This window comes from Podarcis vaucheri, assembly GCF_965113315.1.
Source record: "Podarcis vaucheri genome assembly, chromosome: 12".
NCBI classification, from domain to species: Eukaryota; Metazoa; Chordata; class Lepidosauria; order Squamata; family Lacertidae; genus Podarcis; species Podarcis vaucheri.
The window spans coordinates 16,304,103-16,318,040 of NC_138750.1; the positions used below are offsets into that span (position 1 = coordinate 16,304,103).

Genomic DNA, 13,938 nt, shown 5'->3' on the forward strand with positions numbered 1-13,938 from the left:
GTTTGGAGGCAGCTAAATAAAGCAGGGTGGCGGTGTTTCTGTGTGTCAAACATTTCACTGGAATCTGTGTAAGCCTATGCAGGTCTTTGAATCCTAGCTGTTATCTTTTGTCATTGCAACCAGATCCAGAAAGCCTCCACCAGCATCTATCAAAGAGCTTTACTGCAGAGCCTGCCACTTCAGGCTGAAGAGCCAACTCTTGAGAAAAAAAAAGTTAACAATCTTTAGGCACTTGATACCTTTTATTTCTCATAAGAACTTCTCTCCCTGTCTTCCAACTCAAGACATTTGCAAGCTATTCCAATGCACTCCACTATAATTCCTTCGGAGCTTATTTAAGAGATGATCTTGAAGGCATCTGCACTGCAAGCCAAACCAATAAACAGCACTCCGCCACTGATTAAATGCCAGGAGTTTATGAAAGCAGGAGGACCAAATTTGATTTGTAGATGGAAGTCTCCTAGGATTGCCACTTTTATTAGCTCCATTTGCCTGTGGAAGAGGCGAGACATTCACTTATGCTATCACTTTACAGCTATTTATACACATGGTGACAAAGAATACTCTCATTTGGATATCTCCCTTCTCTCTTTCTGCTCTCAATTTCATTTTAAAACTGGCTGTGAATGTGAAAATGGTTCAATATTTCCTTAAGGGAAGACATCATTTTCACTTAAATAAAATAATATTTACTTATGTTCCATTGATCTTGTGCATAAAGTGAGTTATCCTGAAGGTAAATAGTTTCAAAGAAGGGCTTTTAAATATTAAGAGAGCAACCCAAAGTTCCTGAGGAGGTCTGCTGAGGAGCAGTTAGACATTGTAGACCTTCCCCTCCATTAGCAGAAAGGGAAGTCCACAGACGGAAGTGGTCCATTTGAGTCCTTTTCGCAGAGGATGAAACCTCTGCCATCGTTCCCACCACCTCATAGATGTATTTCAATATGAATTTTCATTCAGATTTTTTTTAAGAAATGCAAATGAATGCAAAACCAGGACTTAACAGGCTTATGAACATGTGAAGCTGACACAGACTGGAAGTAGACTGCTCAATCCATCAGATCCATCCTGACTCAGATCCTATGTGTACTGGGGTGCATATGCATAGTCCCTGTGCAGGAATTCCTATTCATGTACAGAAAGAAGGGGCAGGGCTCACCCCCCCCCCATATATATATTTCTTCACAAGCAACCCGGTTTACGGAAGTTTTTAATGCTTGATGTTTTATTCTGTTTTTAATCTGCTGGGAGCCATCCAGAGTGGCTGGGGAGGTCCAGCCAGATGGGTGGGGTATTAATAATAATGATGATGATGATGTCATCTAAGAGATTTATTCCACCACAGACATGGTCTGTCCACATCAAGCTGGCTTTAAAGGCAGGGGTGGGACGCATTTTTCAGCCTGAGGGCCACCATTTCCTTCTAGGGTACCTTCTGGGAGTGGCCTGTGGGGCAGACCAATGAATATGAACCTTTGTACAATGAACCTTTGTACAGCAGACTAGATGATTCACAGGCGCACATGCCTCTCTGCCCTCCATCGAGGCAGTTTGGAAGTATGAGCAAGGTCCAAGGCCACATTCTACCTAGGCAAAACACTCAACAAGGATACAAAGAAGACCCGGTGGAGTAGGCTTGCCATATTTCAAAAAGTAAAAAATCCAGACACCCCCAAAATTGTTGATTTTTTGAAAGGGAAAAGTTAACCCTTATGTGTAATAATGCAGCTAGCTACCATAACTAGTGCACCTCTGGCCACTGCTGCCCTGCTTTCTGTGGCTCCCCTTCAAACCTGCTCTCCCTTCCCACCGCTGCCTACAAGGAGCCTGCCTAGCCTCCTGCAACCATAGCATCACCTCCAGCCAAGAGTGGGGGGTAGGGGGAGCCTATTCCGCTAGGGCCAGTGGCGTAGCGTGGGGGGTGCAGGGGGGGCCGGCCGCACCGGGCGCAACATCTGGGGGTTAGGGTTAGAGGGCGCAAATCCACGGGTTAGGGGGCGCAAATTACTTGCCTTGCCCCGGGTGCTGACAACCCACGCTACGCCACTGGCTAGGGCCAAAGGCCACCCAACCTCCCTGGATCACAGAGTTCATGGAGAGTGAAAGCAATGCTTTCGCTTCCGATTTCCGGAATAACACACACACACACTTGCACACAAGCTCATGTTGCCTTCCTTTTACCCACAGGAGATGGTGGGAGTTGTTGCGCAGGAATGCTCACACCTTGTAGCCAGGAGGGCAGGCTCAAAGATGTAAACAGCGGGTCTAGGCCCCTCGGAAAGGTGTGCCAGGTGCTGGCACTGCGGCTGTGGCAAGAGCCCACCACGCTTGGGACACTGAGCTGGGACAACTGCGCCTTGGAGAAGTGGTTCCCGGATGGGGTGGCTATGCACAGCCAAGTGAGGGAGGCAGCAGCCAGCGCCAACAGCAGCAGCGCCATGGGTGGCTGGAGCTCTCACCATGGAGAAAAACCCTGGGGGGAAACCAACCCTGGACACTATTTTAGGCATTCTATTTCCATACATGTCTGGAATTTTCCAGACGTATGGCAAGCCTACAGTGGATGGGGTGTGGCCAGGGAAGAAGGGGTGTCGCTTGAGGACAGTACTGGGGGCCAGAAAGTTGAGGTTCCCCATCCTTGCTTTAAATGTGCAAAAAGGAAGATTGTACTAATATACTGTGAATAAACATTCTAAAGCCTTAGACATGAATTTGCTATCTAAGTAGCTTCACTCTGAGGAGAGACAAGGTACTGTATAGTTACAGCAGGCTTATTTTTCCCTGTTTATTCCTGCCACAGATGCCTTGTGGTGACCATCAAAAGACAGCCAGCTATTAACATGCACTAACCTGTAGTGTTGCTTGGCTTTTGTCTCCAAAAGACAGACTAATTTTTCAATACATGTGAACAACCCAGCATACCATTCTATATTAATCACTATTAGGAATACAGTATTTACCGTATTTTTCGTCCCATAGGACGCACCGCCCCCCATAGGACGCACCTAGGGTTTTTTTTGAGGGGGGAATAAAGAAAAAAAATTATTCCCCCCCCCCAGGCGTGGGGCTGGCGCGGGGGAAGCCCGAGCTTCCCCTGACCCCAGCCCCCAGAACAGGCTGCCGCCCCAAGCCTTGCGCGTCCGGCGGGACCTCCTGCAGGGCGCGCAAAGCTTGCCGACATCTGCCCGAAGCACGGGGCGGGCTCCTTAGCTCGCCCCGTGCTTCAGGCTGCAGGCTGCTGCCCGCAAGTCTCTTCATCTTGCGGTTTTTTCGTCTTGCGGCTTAGCGGCTATTAGCGCCTTAGCGGCTATTAACGGCTTAGCGGCTATTAATGGCTTAGCGGCTTTAAGAAAAAGGAAACGAACTCGCAAGACGTTTCGTCTTGCGAAGCACCACTATATAAGTTATTGCGCTAGTTTTTATTGTATTTAAATAGGAGTTGGATAATTTATTGAGTTCTGAGAGGCAAGAACAGGCTTGTGCACAAATAAGAACCATGAGACATTTGGGTTGGAAATGTCAGTCTTTCTTCTGCCAACAGCTGACAAACCCAGACCACTTAATGGTCATGAACCATACTTAAAACTCCATGAAATAAATTGAGTAAGATCCTTTGGGTCAAATCCTACTCTGGCTTTATAGCTTATAAATATAAGTGAAGTCATTCAGTTGAGCAGACATGGATCCTTTTGGGTAAAATATTAAAAGTGAAGTTACTTTTGAAAGTAATACAGAACGGGATGAAAAAAGAAAACAAAGCAGATTGGAAGGGAAGAAAAAGCTTGCAAGGCTACACCAAAATTGATCAAATGCTACTAAAGCAACATAAGCATGGCTTTTCTAAGGCTGCAAACTATAACTGGGATTAAGGATGGGCAAATCTGTCAAACTGGGTTTCCCTCTGTTTCTCATTTTTCTAATCTTAAATTTAGTTCTCCCCAGTTCTGATTCAGTTTGCATTTTTATTTTTACTACACTAGCCGTTTAGTGTGAATTTCTCATAATATGCATATATTTGTATGCAGTTTTGCCTTATACATATTTTTGAAAATATTATTTTTGCACAATATACTGAATTTTTGTATATTATTTTTCACCAACACATGCTTTTATGAACACTTGATCCTAGTATATGCATATTTGTGCAAATCACTTAGCTGGAGAATTGCATTGTGAAATTTGGAGAAGTGCAAATGCTGAAGGCTGGCTGCATTCCAATTTGCATTCTGTTTCAGAAAGAGAAAATTAGGGGGATTCACCTTTAAATTTTAATCAAATTTCTTCCCCATCCCTTCCTATGAGTAAATCACATTGAACTAAATAGGGCTTACTTCTGAGCAGCCATCTTTAGGGTCCTGAATATCTGTGAAAGCAGAAATGATGTTTATTTCCTACATATATCCCCCCACCCCACAGCTTTCTCATACTGTGACATTTTTCTCATGAAAATGGCACAATTTTGCTGAAAACAGAAAGCCAGAAATGGAAATAAAGGAAATAAAGAATGGCATTAATTAGTTTTAATGCTTTGCACGCAAAAAGGAAGGAAAAACCAGGTGCAACAATTTTGAAATCATAAATATTTCAGCATTTGGAATCTGCCCTCTTGGGTGGGTATACTTGATAAAAATAAAGCTACCAGTTTTTTGGAACAGCAAACACAATACAAAAATACAGTTCTCAAGAAGAATGGACTATCTCCATTAACAGCAAATAAAAGAAAAAAATAGTATCATTATGCATTTCAGCTCGTAACTGGATTTCCAACAGATAAAATGCATCTGAGATTACAAAAATCTTCACGTGAACAAGATTAAGAGAGGGAATAGTTTCTAGGAGCCACAGAAGCAAATGCACTGCAGTTCGCCTCAACTAATGCAAGGGTGACTGTGGACAAATGAGGGCTTCAGTCAACTGGTTTTGACTTCCCAGATCAAATGGATCGTGTACATATTCGGAAGAAAGAAATGTGGAAATCAATTTGCATTTTAATCTCTGTTTTTGTGTAAATGGGATCTGTTCATCTGCTTGTACGACCCAGCTTTCCTAACGTGGGGTGAAGGGTACTTTCTCTGACTAAGCAGCTCAAAGGTTGGACTGTCCACATGTGCAACAGGTAAGTGCTTTGTTCCTCAAAGCTAATGTCAGAGACGATTAGAGACCTCTTTTTGATGTTATGTGTGGGACATAAGGAGACAGAGGTATTAAAATAATAATAGCAGCTGCTTAATGCAAAGGTAAGCAACTTGTGGCCCTGCAGATTTGTTACACTACAACTCCCACAAGTCCCAGCCAGCACAGCCAACAGTCAGGAATTCTGGGAGCAGTTGTTCAGCAACATCAGAAGGGCATTGCCTATGCTGGCCTTAAAATAGCGTATTTTTTGCTCCATAAGACACACTTTTTTCTTCCTAAAAAGTAAGGGGAAATGTCTGTGTGTCTTATGGAGTGAATGTGTGGTCCCTGGAGCTGAATTGCCCAGGGGAGAAAAGCAGATCATGCTTTTATTTCCTTTCTTTTCTTTTTTTGAAAGAGGGAAGTGGGTGTTGAAACAAAGCTGCTGATCAGCAAGTGATCGGGAGCGAGATAAGGGACGCTAGCAATAAAGGAGGCTGCCTGGGAGCGGGGAGGTAAAGACAGCAAACTTGCAAGGAGAGGAGACAGGAAGACTAAAGTAATGAGGAGAGAAATTAGAAGAAAAGGAGGGGCAAAAAACTGCTCCAGCTAAGGAAAAGACACTAAGGCAAACAAGAGGGAAGGGGGTGTTGAAAGGAAGCAGCTGATCAGTCAGCGATCAGGAGGGAGATAAGGGACGCTAGCGATAAAGGAGACTGCCTGGAAGGGGGGAGGTAAAAGCCCATGGATCCTCAGGGATTTTTGCATTGGGTCACCCCAAATTCACCATCAGATCACATAGCATGCCCATGGCTACAGCCTGCACCAAGAAAATCACACACCTACTGTTTCGTTCAGAATATTTCTTTCCTTGTTTTTCTCCTCTAAAAACTAGGTGCAGCTTATGGAGTGAAACGGTCTATACCATAGATAAGCTATTAATCGCTGAATGAGCTATAGGAATCATTACCTTAAATGTTCTTTCTAATCCTAACAGCTGCATCTGCTGTGTATAAATATACACATGATGATAAATGGATGTGTGAAATCTCCATGCAGAGCCAAGGTATTGTCTTCTGCAACGAGTGATTTCCATCCTGTGCCCCACACTGAACTCTGGCTAAATTAAAGAGGACAACTAAGACATAATGATGAATAGAAAACAAAAGGGTCCAGTGGAGCTGACAGGTCCCCAACACTGCATCGTTCATTATGTCTGAAGGAGGAAGAGGCCAACAGTGTCCTAGATCAAAGGAAAACAGATGAAAACAAAAAGCCACTGCGCATTACAAACTAGGTATTATGGCTGAGCTAGAACATTCTCCTTCACATCTAGCTCTAGGGATTTTTTTTAAAAAATCTTTAATAAAAACTATTAAAAAATATATGCAAGAGCATTCAATTGTGTGAGCCTTGCAACCAGCATCTCAAGCCTACATCATTCAGGGCCCTGACAAACAGAAATCAGCAGAATTATGGAAAAGATTGCTGAGACCTGCAACAAAATGTTGCAGTGTGGAGAATGTCTGCTTAAGACCCTCAATGTCCCTCCCAGTTTTCCATTCCTTTTAACAGTCCATTAGCATTATTCATACACTAAGTATACGCAGTCCTCATTGGACTGGTTTTTTGGGTGGGGTGTCTCCCTTTTATTTCTGGTGGCGGTCCTGAATTTTTTTGATCTAATAAATTCTTGCACAATCTAGAATAAAAATTCTTCCCCAGGTGGTTCACATTATAATACAATAAAATAATAAACAACATTTAAGCATCTTAACAAAACAAACCCATATTGTTAAAACTAGCAATACAGCCACCAAGACCAGTCCACACAATCAGATCCATAGCAACTATTAGTTTATGTAAGCCAAGGTAACATGGTTTTTAGGCTTGTATAAAAATATCCAGGGATGAGACTCCCTAATATAACATGAGACAGTATTCCAAGATTGTGGGGCCACCACCCAAAAAGCCCTGGCTCATGTGCTTGCCAGCCTAACTTCCTTTGTAACATGCACGTTTATAATTACTTGGTTCAGTATACGAGTATGTCCTGCTTGAAATGCTTAGCTGCATTACAAATTGATCAACATCCCCCATCTCCAAATTTCTTCCTCATATTGGAATGTTAAATCAGATCCTGCACATGAGTAGCCATTGTTCAGCAGACCATGTGTACATAAACATCTGCTTCATAAACATCTATGAAAAAGTTATTCTGTGCTTGTTAAATGCTTATTCTTGATGAAGTTTTCACTGGTTGCTCAGCTCACCATATCCAGTAGCCTTTTCTTGGGTGAGTATTTTCTCTATTCTCTGGTTGGGTTCTTGCAAACCTTTTAGTTGGCTGCCAAAATACGTTATCCCGCTTAATATTTACAGTACCCCAAATTGTAAATCCCGCAGGGGGTTGAGAAGCCCTGTGGGCCAGCCTGCCACAACCCCATGTCCAGGTGTTTAGCAGGTGTGAGGGGCTCTACAAATATACCAGTGTATACCTACCATGGTGAATTGTATGTCTGGAGCAGGGCATGTCTGGCACGCACATTGTGACCTAAACACACACACCCTTGTTTTTCCTGGGAATTGGCAGCTACCCCTTTTAAGTCTGCAGTGTAGGCAAGCCTCAATAATGTCAAGTTTTAATTTGCTCTGATTTCAGGGCTGGGGGCCCCTAAAACAAATTTGCAGCCATCAAGAATATTTCTGCACTACTTGCTACCTATCACACCGAATGCTCTGATCTCTGATTTAAGCTCAAACCTCCCTTCAGCTCTACGTTCACATTCGGGCTCATAAACAAAGCATCAGAGCTGGCCTTGCAAATAAGGGGCCCATGACCCGACACAAGATTCAAAGTCTCCGTGTGATTAAATCTAATATATTCAATGTGCGATAAAACGCTCTGACTTCAGATGTGACAAACGTGCTCAGGAGCCTTTCATCACATTCACTTTAAAGGAATACCGTATCACCCAGCAGATGTAAAATGTCTCCTTTATGTAAATAATTCCCTTTTATACTTCAAAACGCATCTTTATGATTTTATTTCTTTCTTTATGACAAAAAAACTAAAGCTGCAAATGCACCATTGTAAAAAGGAGGTGATGGGAGGAGGCAACTTGCAGTTGAGGTTAAAAACCGATAGGTTGCAACCTGAAGGTGTTTCCGCCCCCTCCTGCACGTTTCCCCTTTAAATTCACTACTAGATCTGGAGGCGAGGAAGGAATTGTTTCTCTCCCACCTTTTCTACTCTCAATTTGGGGGCCTTTGAAAACTGCTCAAGTAGAAAAGGAACAAAAAGAGAATGGCAGGGAAGTGTGGATGAAAAGGCTCTGCCTGCAGCCTTCTCTGGCCTTCAAAATGAGGACGGGTGACCTACTCACAGCTCTCTTTCTGGCGGGTCTGAGACTCCTAACCTTTCCCCCCAACCCGTGAAAAGCTGCCAGTCAATCAAAATCACCAAAGTGACCAGTCAGTTAAAAAAGAAATCCTTGATGTGTTACTGCTACCCTCTTTCCCATCCTTTCCAAAATACTTCACAGTATTGAATTCCATCCCCCACCTCAATTGACTCAACAAGTACTGGGCATTATTGATTATTTATTTTGCTCTTAATTATTCACCATTAGCAAATCTGTTTGAACCAGTTCCCAGTGGGAGTTGCATCTGAACATCAATTGCAGTTAAGGGCTGCAGTTCTACTCTTGCAACCCCTACCCCTGTCTATGGGGGTTTCTGTTTGTTTGGCAGTTTGCAGAATGAAAGATGAAGGATGATTCCCCATCTGTATCTGAAGGTTTCTCCCTTTCATCAGGGCCCCTGATGGGACTATCAGAAGAAGCTGAGAAGCTCATAAGCAGATCTGCCTATATTATGCAGATTGTCTACAGATGAAATAAGCCATTAGAGGAAGGGGAGGAACTACTATGTTATGGCTGTGTAAATCCTATTTTATGGGTTGGATCACCCAACAAATTCAGTGCACACATACAAACAAAGAGAGACTTTTGGTATGTTTTCACAGGCCAGGATAGATAGACTATAGGTTGCTGAAGACAATAGACATATTTGTACCTCTGAATACGCTCTGTCACGACTGCTTCTATGTTTAAGATGCAGGTTTATTTTGTGGGGAGTTAGAGCTGTGGTTTAAACCACTGTGCCACTTGGATTTGCCGATCAGAAGGTCGGCGGTTCAAGGCCCCGTGACGGGGTGAGCTCCCGTTGTTCGTTCCCAGCTCCTGCCAACCTAGCAGTTCGAAAGCACGCAGTGCAAGTAGATAAATAGGTACCGCACTGGCGGGAAGGTAAACGGCGTTTTCGTGCGCTGCTCTGGCTTCGCCAGAAGCGGCTTAGTCATGCTGGCCACATGACCTGGGAAAAACTGTCTGCAGAAGCAGACAAACACCGGCTCCCTCGGCCTGTAAAGCGAGATGAGCACCGCAACCCCAGAGTCGTTTGCGGCTGGACTGTCAGGGGTCCCTTTACCTTTACTAGCATGCTGTGCTGACAAGGCATTGTTGTGAAATGTTGCGTTGGTATTGTCTTGTTGTGGGTGCAAGGTTGGATGAAGAGATGGAGCAGAAATCCAGTTCAATTCAGTTCACCTTTAAAGGCCGCTTTACTGAATTCACACCAAAATAATACACAAGGCAAAACACAACCATCCCTTGAAATTTGCCCTTCCTTGAATTTTTGCAATGTGGTTGTCCAGCCAAGTCATGTATACCCTAGGCAAAATTGCATACAATATTGTTTATGTTCAAAGAAATTTGCATAACAATACAAAATAAAAACACAAAATACATAACAAAAACACAAACAAAACAAAACAAAGCACTAATGCACACCTCCCAACAAAGACATTTAAAAGGACATAGAATGTTCATTAGCTAAAAGCCGGATTGAAGAAGAATGTTTTCACCTGGCACCTAAAGATGTATAATGAAGGTACCAGGCAAGCCTCCCTGGGGAAAGCGTTCCACAAACGAGGAGCTACTGCAGAAAAGGCCTGTTCTCATGTTGTCACCCTCCAGACGTCTCATGGAGGAGGCCCACAAAGAAGGGCCTCTGATGATGTTCACAGGATCCAGGTCGGTTCATTAGATGCACTATTTTATGATTTTGAAACATCAGAGCCTGAACATTAGGACCTTACAGACATTCCATTTGGGATTAATGAATCCTTGTTTCCTTACTTTATAAGATGGATGTGTGCACACGCAGGCTGGTTTGTGATATTCAGATAAACTTACATAGCTCAGACTGGAGCCTTCTGACATGACACTGCCCCCCCCCCTTGTTTACACAAAGGGAGACTTTAACGTGAAAGCCATCTAAATAATGCAATCGATAAATATAAAGTGGTGTAGAATCATGAAATCTGAAATAAATCTTTCAGTCCTCACTAGGATTTCAGTTGAACAGTCAGATTTGCTTCTTCAAGGTAACTGAAATGGATATTAAAAAAAAAAGTTTTCCTTTGAATTATTCTTTTCATAACAGCTATTTACTCTTGGAAAGAACATCAGTCACGTTGAACACTGAGAGCATTTCTAGGCAATTGTTTTATTGCGTGATGGATGTGTAGTTATTACTCAGCTGTTGTGGGGGGATACAAATGTCTCATAGAATCATAGAGTTGGAATAGACCACAAGGGCCATCGAGTCCAACCCCCTGCCAAGCAGGAAACTCTCCCTGCAGTTGCTCTCCTGAGATGGCAAAATTGCATCTTCTTTGCATTCAAGCAGTAATTTTTATTTCTGGGGAAATGTGATTCTCTTCCACCCAGTCAGCTCTTGCTTCATTTTCTGTTTCATTGCAATGCTGTGTGGACTGCTGATGTTCGAGTATCAACATAAGTATCTATTGACCAGAGCCTATGACATCATGCACCACAAGTAGCCAGTACAGTGGCACCTTGGTTCTCAAACTTAATCTGTTCTGGAAGTCCGTTCCAAAACCAAAGTGTTCCAAAACCAAGACGTGTTTTCCCATAAAAAGTAATGCAAAATGGATTAGTCCATTCCAGACTTTTAAAAACAACCCCTAAAACAGCAATTTAACACAAATTTTACTATCTAACCAGACCATTGATCCATAAAATGAAAGCAATAAACTGCAGTCACTCAATCAATCAATCAATCAATCAATCAATCAATAGCTGAACTGGGTTCCACACAGTCACAAAAAAAAGAGAGTTGCAAAAACACAAAATAAATAGCAAAAACAGACAGACCTCAGCGTAATACTCAAAACGGAATTGTGGCACTCAAAACAGAAGCGTAACACTCAAAACAGAGCATGTTCGGCTTCTGAAAAAAGTTCGCAAACCGGAACACTTACTTCTGGGTTTGCAGTATTTGGGTTCCAAGTAATTGCACAATTTTATAAATGCTTTACAATATTTATTTTAAAAAACATTTATCTTTATATATGCCTTATGCTTCAGACATTTGAATGCTAAGCAGCTCTTATTGTGTCATTCCAGCGCACAAGTTACTAATGAAACCTTAGAAAACAAAATCACTCCCAAATCACCACCTAACAAGGAACCACAGAAAGAAATAACACCAATATTCTGCTGTTTTATAATCTCCTTTACAAAGACAAACAACTTTTGTTGTATGATCCTATCTCCAATCCTAGTTTTGGGGGGTGGGTGGCAGAGACTACAGGGCTATTTTTTGGAGCAAGAACAGCGGACTTTTTCTTTTTAATCTTTTTGTGTCATCTGGAATGGAAAAGCTCTGATTCCAACCTCCCACACCACTATCCTGTGAAATGATTACAACCTGTGCTCCGACTGCAAGCAAGATGGATGGATAGATGAATTCACATATACAACAGTTGTGTCATGGAGATTAAGGTTGTGCCTTGACCTCTGTCTCGCAGGTCAAGCCTCTTTTTAATGGAAGCACTTTACTGCCTTTCCTATAATCATGCACTCAATATACCCAGAAGAGGTGGGGAAATAAAGTGAACTCAAAATATGACTTATTCTGCCTTGGAGGGCTGTGTGACCAACATATAGAGAAGAGGAGGGTATTGTACTGGTGTGTGTATCTGACATTTCATAAAAAGGTTTATTATGGCCTCTCCTACATTGGGAATGTCCTTTATTTATCTCAACCTTGAGCTCCAGGGTTAGATGTCAAAGGAAGCTATTCCCTTCTAAAAAACAACGGATCATAAGTCAATGGCCTGGTCATAAATAATTCCTATTTTATACAGCACAATAGTTTGTACACCATTAGAAATACGACGAGAGGAAATGAGATGCTGCAGCTAAAAATGGGAAGGTATAATTTCCATGAATTGATTCATTCTCAAATTATAAATGTATGCTCTATTTTAGTTATTGTACCTCAAATGCTGTAGTTCATTTTGAAAATATATGTGGGTTTCCCCCCAGATCAATCGGGAGAATCCCAAATAAATGTAAATATCAGACCAACTTATCTCCTTCGCTTTTACTGAGTATTATTCACTTGCTGTGCAATGTTGAATAATCCTGGTTCTCTCTATGTCAACATGACAAATTAGCTTGAGATACTTGGACAAGGGATGAATAAGTAAAGAGAAGTGTTTGTGTGCAAGACCATTTTAATAAAGCTTTGCAAGTTAAGGTTTAGTTCTAAATAATAAGATTTGTGGAACTGCAATGTGGATTTAGTCCCATGACTGTTGTGTGATTCCCTACCTCCCTTTCCACCCTGTTGCTTTGTCCATTTAGCAAGGCCTGCTTTTTACTGGGAAAGTGGCTCTGTTTTCTTTCTATAGGCACTGACACATGTCAAAAGTACAGCTAAGCCTGACAAAATTGCATCTGGAAAGGAATAAAAACTTTTCAAACAGCAATGTTTGCTGCATACTTTGCTTTTGTGACTTTAAATCTCTGCTGGGGTTCTCACCAAAGAGTATTTGCCCCAAACTTGGATCTTGGCATCCAGTAATTCTCCCTTCTATATTTTCTTCTTGCACCAATATGCTTGCCTTTGAAAATTAAAGTTGTGGCTCCAAGTGGTGACTTTAGTGAGAGATTGGAAACAATCTGGGCAACCACTCTAAAGCTCAGCTCAGGGAGCAGGAACATGTCATCCCCCACTTCCCTGCAAATATGGGCTACAGATGTCCAAACCTTTGCCTCCAAGCGCAACCCTAATGGCACCATTGTGTTCTGTCTCTAAAACAGAAGACACAACTTGTTCAGGAACTGATATTGGAACCTCATCTGCAGTTTTTCTCAGTTCAGCTGACGTTGCATGATGTGATTATGTCAATGCACAAGGAAGATGCTGCCCAAAGTGGGTGGAACTCCTCTCTACTAGAACTGTCCACAAGCTGCACAAATTGCAAGCATGGGATGCTGGAAAAGGGTTGAACGGGGGGGGGGGTTACATGTCACCTTTCATGAATGTATTCGGACCTTGCACTAATGCATTCAACTGTATTAGTGTCTAATGCAGGAGCATGTTCTTTTATTATTTATCTTTTGCTTATGCCTGCAGAAAAGCCCATCCTTGGAAAGTCTTTGATGAAGCAACACGCCTTCGTACACCGTTAACAAATTTTACTACAGTCATTATCAGGCATATAAAAAAATAAAAAAATAAAAAATGCACAGAACCACCAAATGAATGACATACAAAAGAGGAAGAAAATCCTTTTAAGAGGAAGATTACTTAAAAAGAAATTAGTTAAAACATATGTTTAATGATTTATGCTAAGACTTTTGGAACAAATGCAATAATTATATGTAAACCCGCACTAAGCCTTTATTACCGCTCCTTTGGGGAGCAATTATTAATCCATTCCTT

The 13,938-nt window shown here is 42.2% G+C and overlaps 1 protein-coding gene across 3 annotated transcripts in view; it reads right to left on the reverse strand.

Annotated features, from left to right (window-relative positions):
- The window catches only part of TMEM108 (transmembrane protein 108), a 183,430-nt gene that overhangs the window by 98,956 nt on the left and 70,536 nt on the right, over nt 1–13,938 (reverse strand). The gene's annotated exons all lie outside the window — the stretch shown is intronic.